The following is a 10,554-nucleotide window of genomic DNA, read 5'->3' on the forward strand; positions in this document are numbered from 1 at the left end:
ATGAGAAGGACCACGGCCAAAGAATCTTGGCCCTGACTTCAGCATGCAGCATCACGGGGACCTAGTCTTGGAAGCCTGACAGAGAATCTATATCAAGAGTGGAGCCAAGCCATTGTCTGATGAGGCCCTCAGGATGCAAATGGAAAGGGTGCCAGGTTGGCTCAGCTGTTTGGATCCCTTCAAACCATCCTCTCCTTGATGTGTCAGGTTAATCACAGCTGCCTAAATCCTACTAGAATTGGGAAATTAAAGCATTGTAGCACCGTTCCATTATTCCATTAGGGATACATCCTATTCTTATTTCCAATTCAGCAGGCACATAGAAGTGCTCATTCATCACCCTTAAAAAGTGCTAAATTAAAGCCTGGACACTCATCTCCATTTTACTCTTTACCTTGAGAACAAATGTAAAAGGGCAATTCTCAGCTATGGCCATGAGAGAATTCCCTCCAGCTTGGAGGTTTTTGTGGCTTGCCTCCTTCTAAAGTGAGCACACACATCATCTTGATTCCTTTCTTAACACTTTTTCTTCACTTGGGAACCCAAATTTCCAGCATTCCTGCGCTTCCTGATGACCTCAGTGAGGCTTTGTGCCTAGGCAGGCATTTGATACTCATTTTTTCTGCTCAGAATTTAAACCCCTTTCTATAGTTCATACATTTATATCTGAAGTCATGCTATGGATGCTCAAAATGCCAAGTACTTGCTCTCTTGGCATTATTTATAACTAGGTTTCAGCTTGTAACCAAGGCTTTAGCAAAAAAGAGATCCATCTACACTGAATTTAATTCAGGATCCAAGGACTCAAGCAGAAAAGGATGAGAAGTTAGTCTTTTTTCCCCTTTCTCTCTCACCGTCTTTCTTTCTCCCCGCCATCATCTTCTCTCAGCAGGAAGCAGTGACAAGACTGGGTGCTCAGACACAGCAGTGGCAATGCCAGTAGTGATGTCAGTGTTGGTTGGCATGAAGTGATTTTCTGGTACAGAATGGTGTGGATATTTGCATCAGAGCCACTGAAGACCCGTTCTGATGCATATTTTGGGAAGCTGATTCTGGCCACTTCACCTCTGGCTGGACCCTACAGCCCTCCCAAAGATTCTGTAAGTTATTCCCATAGGCCTTTGACAAACATTTTCTTCTTAATCATCCAGGGTTAATGTCTATTTATTTGCAACTGAGAGCTCAGACTGATGCAGTAAAGTTCCTACAAAACTGGTGCTTTTCTTCAGATTCTCATCTCATAATAGTGGTAGTTTGGGACCTCTTTGGCTGAGTCCAATTCTTTATTCAGGATACAAATTTCAGATACTCAGAGGGGCATATAGAGATGGTTCAAGTGAAGCCCAAGTTCATCAGATAGTGGGTGGAAGAACTGAGGCTTGAATACAGGTTTATTTATTTTTTTACTCCAAATCAAGGTTTCTTTATTCTTTTCTGTTTTTCTCAGCACAAAGTTTTTTTTTTTAAGTCCCTCCTGAGTTGTCAAGTCAGCTTAAGGAAGAGTTGTATTTTATATCCACTTGAAATAAATTTAATATTGCAAGTGTGAGCTGCACATCCTTGCCCAATGAAAACTATACATGTTATTTCTCATTGTCAAACAATTCGGATCATTACTAGCACCACCTTTGCAGGTCTCTTGAGGCAAAGCCTAAGCAAAAGCTACAAAGCTTTCTCCCCACTCACAACTTATTGGCTAGTCTGCAGTATGCATCTGCATTTCTCCTCCCAACCATGGACTTGTATTCTTATCAAGAATCAATTGTACTATAATGCACCATTAAAAAAAAAAAATGGGGAGAAAAAAACTAAAAAAAAAAAAAGAATCAGTTGGGTTTTTTTTCTGGAAAATATTTATGAACATTATACTTGTTATTGAAAACTATAAATCAATAAAATAGTAGAGAAACCCTGAAATACCAAAATAAAAAGAATGTATTATTTCATAAAGATTCGATAGAGGCAAGCCATTGAAACAAATTGACAAAGCATTAGGAGATTAATAAATATGAAACTGGAAAAGTTATATAAGCACAGAAAGAATATATCCTCAGAATGTTTTTTACTGTCTTTAAATTTTCAATTTGGGTTCTCCATCTGAACTTAAAGTTCTCAATGTAAAGACAAGGACACAGAAGATTCATTACAGAAGATGTGTTAAGGAAATGACTTATGCAAGAAAGAAATAAAGATATTCCAATCAGCAGAACAATGTCCTGAGCCTACATCTTGATATTGAAGAATGAATGAATACATGTGCACATGCTTCCAAAGTATGTTTCAATAAAATGTGTAAGTTATTAGGCATCCTTATTTTTTATGATTCCCCAATTTAGCTGACTTAGTTAATTTATTGACCAACTCCTGGGTCTGGTCACATAAGATTAGAAACCAGCTACTGTGATTCCATTTGTGGTCACTCCTGGCCAAGAAATCCACCTGCTCTGGATGATGCAGTTATGAGATCACCTTGATCATCTACAGCCCATGTCAGAATGCTGTTGATTTATTTTCTAGACCTTGTGTACTATATAAGCCAGCTTCCATGAGATGGGCCCTTCCTCCTGATCATGGGGCAGAAAACTGAAAATTTATTCCTTGCAGAATCCCCAGAGACTTGGCTCTCTTAAAGAAATCAATTTATACTTTCTTTACATTTTCTTTCCATCCTATGCAGAAAGACAGTCCTGAGACAACAGTAAGAGATGTAAAGTGTAATACCGATCAATCCTCTATACCAAGTTGTAATCTAGAATTTGGACAATGATGACCTGCTACAGATCATAGTAGAGACTGGAAAAGAACTTGCTCAATTTTCCTAGCTGTGACCACTTGCTATGCAGGTACATGATAATTCAGAATCTTCTTACAACATAATATGATAACCCGTAACTCCTTTATAATCAAAAGTTATTAACTGAGCAATAATATATTATGTGCCAAAAACTATTCTAGATGCTAGGGATACAATGGTGAATAAAGCAAAGTCCTGCTCTCCTGGAGGATATTCTAATAGGATTATCTCTCATCCCTACCAGTCTATAAGCTCCTGGAAAGTATTGCTAGCATTAAGCAGTGTCTGGTACAAAGTACCTATTCAGTAAGTTGAATTAAGTAAAATTGGTTCAAATCAAATCTTATTTTCTGAAAGTAAGATCTCAACAAACTTGAAATTTATTTTTCTATCATATCAGAGATTCAGATTGTTCCCTGTTTCTGTGAATTTAATTTGAATCATGTAACAACCTTGTTTGAATTATGCCTCCACTGTACATAAACAATCCTATTTTCCAAAAAGAACTTTTGCCAAGTGAGTTGTTATTTTTTTTCTCCCCAAAAAGCAGGCTTCACTTCAGAAAATTGAATTCCAAAAGATTACATCAGGGCTTCCAAAACAATTTTTAAGTATGGCATGTTTTCACACAGGAAACAGGGGAGCCAATTCCAAAGTAAGCAATGGAAACAGTCAAAGATCAAGATACATTAAAAAGTGAATTTCATCCAATTGCAGCATAAAAGGAATAAATACTAAATCCCCACAAACTGTACATGAACATTCTGAATGCATGCATGCACATCGACATTAATCATTGTGTCTTCTTTCTACCACAACCTCTACTGGAACTTAATATTTAAAACTGCTTTTTTGCATTTTTATGGCTCATAGATTGTTTTAGTACAGAAATCTTAATTTAGCAAACATGCCAATGCCTAGTTCATGCCAGATGTTATGCCAGACAGACTCCAAGTGGCTTTAGGATAGGACATTGTCCAATGTGCACACTGACTTCGGCCCTGGAGAAACAGAAACAAATGTTCTCTTTTAAATCTGCTTCCCTGAGTCCAATGCCCAGTACAAAAAAAAAAAAAAATCACTTTCACAGCTTAAACTTTTCACAGCTTATGAGAAGAAATTTGCCATATAATTCTCAGTACTCATTTCCCTAACACTCCCAAAAGGAAATTATTTTCTGGTAACAATAGAAGAAATGCACCTTGCCTCCATGAAATCTGATCATCTGTTTGGGGTTGCTGTTTTTTAGAACTGGCAACCTGCTTGTGGAACTGCAGAAATGCTGGTGGGCAAGGCCAAGTGCAAGGTCATGGTGAGCCACACGCCTCTTGCCCTTGCAGGAGGAGTAATAAAAATGATCTCTTTCATACCCTGGGAGCTTAATATGGAAATAAAAATCTTCACTTTAATAAGTAAAGCAAACTGCAGTTTTAACAGTAATGTTAAAGCTATAATTCTCAAAAAGCAGTAGGTCTCTGGGAGTGTTGGGACTGGACAAGGGGATGGTGAAACTTTGAGAAGGTAACACAACACCAAACATTCAGCTGACAAACCATAACCTAGAGTAGATCGTCTAGATCTTTCAAAGATGCAAATACAATACTCTGATCATACTGTCATTTTGAGTACACATCAACACATGTTGTCCAAACTCATAGAAAATACAACACCAAGAGTTAATTAACCTAATGCAAACCATGGATTTCAGGAGACAATGACATGTCAGTGCAGGTTCATCAGTGTAACAAATGGATCACTCTGGAGGAGGGAGTGATAACGGGGAGATTATGGATGTGTGAGGGTAGAGAGTATATGAGAAATCTTTGTTCCTTCCACTCAATTTTGCTGCAAACTTAAAATTGTACTAAACCAGGCATGGGGGGTGCACACCTGTAATCCAGGCAATTCAGGAGGCTGAGGCAGGAAGATTGATAGTTTAAGACCAGTTTCATTAAGTTAGTGAGGTCCTATGCAACTTAGTAAGATTCTATCTCAAAAAATAAAAGAGGGGGCTGGAGATGTGGCTCAAGTGGTAGCGCACTCGCCTAGCATGCGTGAGGCACTGGGTTCAATTCTGGACACCACATAAAAATAAAATAAACATTCAAATAAATACATAAATAAAAAGGGCTGGGGGTATAGTCAGTAGTAAGGAACCCCTAAATTCAATCGATGCTACCACAAAACAAAAAGAAAAAGAATTAATGGAGTAAAGTGAAACAATATATCTGAAAATCTGAGAATACTGGGTCTCTGAATAAACTTAAAGATGTAGATGTCTGTTTTCCTGGGCCTTTACATGGACCATTCCTGTAACATTTCAGAAGCAACAGAATGAATATGTTCATGACATCCAGACAACTTCCAACCCACCTCTAAAGTACCTCACTACAGGAAGTTAAGAATATAGGCAAAGAAAAATCACATGGTATTTTATTAAAAGTTTTATCTTTTTAATTAAAGTAGCTTTCCCATTTTGTGTTATTTTTCCTTTCTATATGTTGCTGGTTCTCCTGCATGGAGTTATGTTATATAACTGTGCTTGCAAGAGGGGATAATTTGCTGGCCCCAAAGGAGTTTTTGGAATACTGAGAGAATATGTTACGAGATGGGCAGAAAGAGGAGCATCTGGTTGCCCTAAGTATAATGCTTGCAGCAGAGAATTTGCCATAAATAGCTTTAACAGAGACCAAATGTGTCCATTTCAATCCTGTATTTTATCACCCACCAAGGGAATTACAGGGTGAAGGGAGAGAAGGGGGAGTGGAGTCATTTTAGCAGGGTATGGTTCATAACTCTTTTATTAGGACCAAGAGGTCAAGGTCTCTCATAGCTGTAAGATGAAAAGTTAAAGTCATTTTTATCCAGCCATATTTAAGGCATGAAAACAGAGAAAACTGAGAGAAAAGAAAATTAGATTCTCTAATAATTGGGGGAAATGGAGGGATTATATTTAAAAAGTGATTTGGAGAATCAGAAAGGAAGGTTAAATATACTTTCTTTTTCTTAATCAGAATATATTTTGGTTGGAAAAATTCACAACTAAAATTTTCCTAAAAGTACTGATTCTGATCTTGGTAAATTCAAGATTTTCTTATTTTGTGTCCAAGGAAATGAGTTGAGGACACTACTCTTAAGAAAATTAGTGTATACTAAAAGTACTATAACTGGACCTCGTTGTAAGAGGCATATAATCATCAGACACACTAGCTTACTGCAAATTAACAAAACCACCACCAACAACCCAACACACACACACACAAAAAAAAAAAAAAAAACAGAGTGGGTAACTCCAGTACATGTCTATGCAAAAAGTGTGCAATTATTTAAGGATTATTTATTTTATTTCAATAATGATAAGCAGCCATCTGGCATGGAAAGGATAAAAGATATTTTAGCACACAGTAAAATGAGTGTCTCGCTCTATTTCTAAGGAGGTGGGAAGAACTTCATAATTAAAATCAATAGATTGTATTATGGTGAAGTAGGATAGGACTATCTCAAAGGGAAATAAAGATATCCTCTGGAGAGACTGGAGGTTCAGCTAAACAGTTGGCTTTCTGCCTTGGTCATAGGGCAGAAAACACCAATGTACCAATACTGTTGGAGACTTTGCCCAATGTCCTGGCACCACCAAAATCCTCTGCTTCAGAAAAATCAATCTGTACTTGGATGTGAAGTTCAACCACAATAACACTGCACACTCCTGTCTATCTCCTTCTGTGTTCTGTTGTAACCACTCTGAATCAACTCTCCAGAGAAATCCTCACTTGTTAGATGTCTCAAGAACCCACTTGTATGCACTTTGATATAAATAATGATGCATAAGTTGAATAATAAAAATAAACACGGCCTGCCATATGGGCAAAACCTATCTCTTCTTCTGTCTTCGGGAACACTTCCTTTCAGATCTAATTGTGTGCAGACAATTTAAATCAGAAATAGTTTGTTTCTCCTGCTGCAGTCCCAGCATTCTTATGATAAAAGAGCCAACTGCCATCCTCATCAGCTCGTTACAGCATGAAAACAACCCAAACCTTCTACAGATGATTGATTGAGCCGCTAAAGACATCAAAATCCTATAATTGAGCTGTCTGAATGATATCAAACGCCCACAGGGAGGTGGGAAAAGAACTCAGACCCATCTCATCAAAACGAAACCTGTTTAATTGGGATCAACAGCTTCCTTGTCTTTGTTTCATCCTCTCACACACTAGTCAAGCAGCATGACCTCCTGCCTCTCTCTGCCCAGCCCAGCCCAGCTGTCTAAGGAATGAAAGGTCCATACCTTGGCCAGCATTTGGAACACTCTGTCTACTTCTTATTACTGAGCACATACCTAGAACACCATTTGCCTCTGTCGTCTTTGCAACCAAATCTGCATTTGTTGACTGATACTTCGACAAGGCTCTCTGACCTCTACCACATCACTTTTCCTTCTGGGTCATCTTGCATGGCAGATGTCAACCATAATTTATCCCTTTGACTAAAGCCACAAGAAACCAGGTCCCTCTGAAGCCAGTTGGATCACCTGGAGTCGATCGCAGTGTTATAAACTGCTGCCTACCATCCGCACACTTCCACCCACTTTCCCCCCGCCTCCTCTGTGAGCTGCCAGTCATTGCAGAAGCTCTTTCACTGTCTGCATGTTTCTACTTACAATAAAGTCATTGCAGGGAATGGTGCTTTTGTTAAAGGATAGTCACACAGTTACAACTGGATTTAATGATGTGTTGTCTTCAAAGAATGACAGTCTCTGACAGGTGTTCATTCTTATCACCTTGGAAGGGGCACAGGGAAAGGTTGGGAGTGATGGAAATGTTCTATATCTTGCTTGGGGTGATGGTTGTGTGTGTGTGTGTGTGTGTGTGTGTGTGTGTGTGTGTGTGTGTGTGTGAAAACTCAACAAATTCTATACTTATAATTGATATTTTTAATTATATAAAAACTATTTCAAATAGATGATTCTAGAAACATAGCCATAGGTAATAGATAGGACGTCAGACTAGATAGATAAATTAAAGAATTAGGGAACTAACTGCAAAACCATACTCATCCATGTGGCAAACATTCCCAATTCTCTAATTTTATACCTAGGGCTGAATTACTTAACCTGAATGTAATCTGAAGCTTTTTTTCATGCAAAGATTATTAATGCAAAATTCTGAAAGGTTGGCATGTCATCTAAGCCCTGCCAACTGTTTGATCAGGCAGCATAAATTATTACTTTGACATAGCTATAGGAAAAGCAAGCAGCCTAACTTCCCCTACATATACACCGCTGGGGGCAAGAAACTTGGTTTCAAGAGAGAATTTCAAAGAATCAGCATCCTCCAGTTCTTTCTTTGCATTCCATGTGAAGTGAAGCTAGCCATGCAAAATATTCCAAACCTAGGGGTAACAAGAAGCTTTAGGCCAAGAAGATGATTTAAAAGATATGTGAAGAAAAATCTCAAATACAATGTTTTTAGAATAAAATAGCATTTGTTTTCTTCATTGTACAAGGATATCATGAAGGTGAGAGCCAAGCTCAGCTGCTGCTTGTAAATCAAAATAATCCTTTCATTTTTAACTAACAAAGAAGAGAAAGGGGAGAGAACAAGGTTACAAGGTGGTATTCCTACCCAGTGGGAATACAAAAAGGAATGGCATTGTTACCAAATGTGTAAGGGATATCAATCACATAGGTTAGAAATAACAGTGCACAAAATTAAGTGCAATATTGGAAAGGCATGGATTTTCTTTGACAAGGTTGAATTGTTCGATATAAACCCTGGGAAGAACTGGTATGAACAAGGAAAAAATGAAGAGAATCTTGAATAAAGCTCAGTTCTGAATATCTGATGTTGCTGATCAAAGGAAAAATACCATGAAAGATTCTATGTGGGGTCAATCCCAGATTATACAAATTAGTGGTATAAAAGAATGACACGTAAATTCTAAACTAGTGAGAAGTTAAGAAACAAGATATAATTTATTTTAGACTGCAGCCACACACAGGGACCTTGTTATGTTTGGAGATGAAGTATCCTTCAAACCTCATGTGTGAAAAAATGAAACAGGGATTAGAAGAGAAATGATTGGGTTATGAGACGCCTAACCCAACCAGTGGATGGATCCCTGATGGGATTAACTGAGTGGCAATTGAAGATGGGTAGGGAGTGGCTGGAGTCGGTGGGTCATTAGAGTATATATTTGGTATCTAGAAAGTGGAATATCTCTCTGCTTTCTGATCATCATGTGAGTCACTTTCCTCTGCCACACTTTTCCACCATTATGTCCAGCCCTGAAGAATGAAGTCAGCTGTCTATGGGTTGAGAACTCTGAAACTATAGCCCTGAATAAACTTTTCCTTTTCTTATCAGGTCTTTTAGTCACAGCATCGAAAAAGCTGACTAAAGGAGACCCCTAACCACACACATATACACACGCACATGCATGCACACACACACACACACACACACATGCAGACACACTTCTACACTCCTTGGTCTTGACATTCTTCTGACTCCAGCCTGTTGCTCACAGTGTGGATTCCAAAGGCTGGAGTGGCGGAAGCCAGCCAACAGAAGATGTGCACATGTGTTCCATGAGAATTTTTGCTGTATTTTTAGAATAGATGTTGATAAATGACTTTCAAGTAGCTCAGAAAGAGACATCATTTCTTGAAAATGATGTTCCTTTGCTCAGATGAGCTAACATCTTATAACATTTATTTTGATTTAACAAGCTGACAGTTTCTCAGCTGTAAATTAGGAGGCTTCATCAAGATGGTTCTTGACCATTCAAAGGACTGCTGCCTAACCAATCAAGAGAACCAATCTAATCAAGTATACTATATCCTTTTAAGCTTTCAAAAATATTTTTCCATATGTTAGCATTTAAATATTTAGACACCCAAACATTCAAGTTGTACAGCTCTCTCTCCCTAGCATACTTAACTAATTTGTGTACCCACATACTATGGTGCATTGAGTACTAATATAAGCCAATCATGGCACAAAGTGTTCTGCATACATCAACTCATTCACTACAGCTCCACATAATACAAAAAGAATTGTAGTTGGTAAATGGTAAATAATAGGCACAAAGCCATGTGGCTAATATGTTATGGAGCCATGATTTGGAGTCACATCTGTCTGAAACCCAAGCCAAGAGAGGTTAACTAAGACTGAAACTATGGTTATTTTTGCACCCAAACTTTGACTCTGAAACTGAGGGATTACAAGTCTTTACCAAGCTGACAAATAAACAATATTCCCATGGTCACTCAACCAGCTAGCTAATGTAGGAGCCAGCACATCTGGCCAGCAGTATGATCCCAGAGCCCTCACTCTTAACCACATCACTGTACAAGATGAGGGTTCACATCCTGACTCCACTTAGATTTGTATCTTGTGCAAGTCACCTAACTTGTAGACCCTCCTGAGACATTTTTACTACCTGTGCTGTCACAGTCTTCAGAGTCTCTGGGCTCCAGCAACAATCACAATAACACAGGAAAGATATCTGCAAACTCAGAATCACCATCTGGTTGTTGCTAGATACCTCCTGTGATTTCTTGTCAACCCATAGCTAAACAAATGGGTACCAACCTTGGTTGCACATTAGAGTCATCAAGGAAGTTTTGAAAAATTACCAATGCCCAACTCTACTCCCAGCCCCATTAAATCAGGTTTTCTGGGAATGGAGCTTGGGCACTGGCTATTTTTCTAAATACCCCTACTTAATTCTGTTGAATCCAGTGTTGAGAGTTTCTG

The sequence above is a fragment of the Ictidomys tridecemlineatus genome, chromosome 7, assembly GCF_052094955.1.
Source record: "Ictidomys tridecemlineatus isolate mIctTri1 chromosome 7, mIctTri1.hap1, whole genome shotgun sequence".
NCBI classification, from domain to species: domain Eukaryota; kingdom Metazoa; phylum Chordata; class Mammalia; order Rodentia; family Sciuridae; genus Ictidomys; species Ictidomys tridecemlineatus.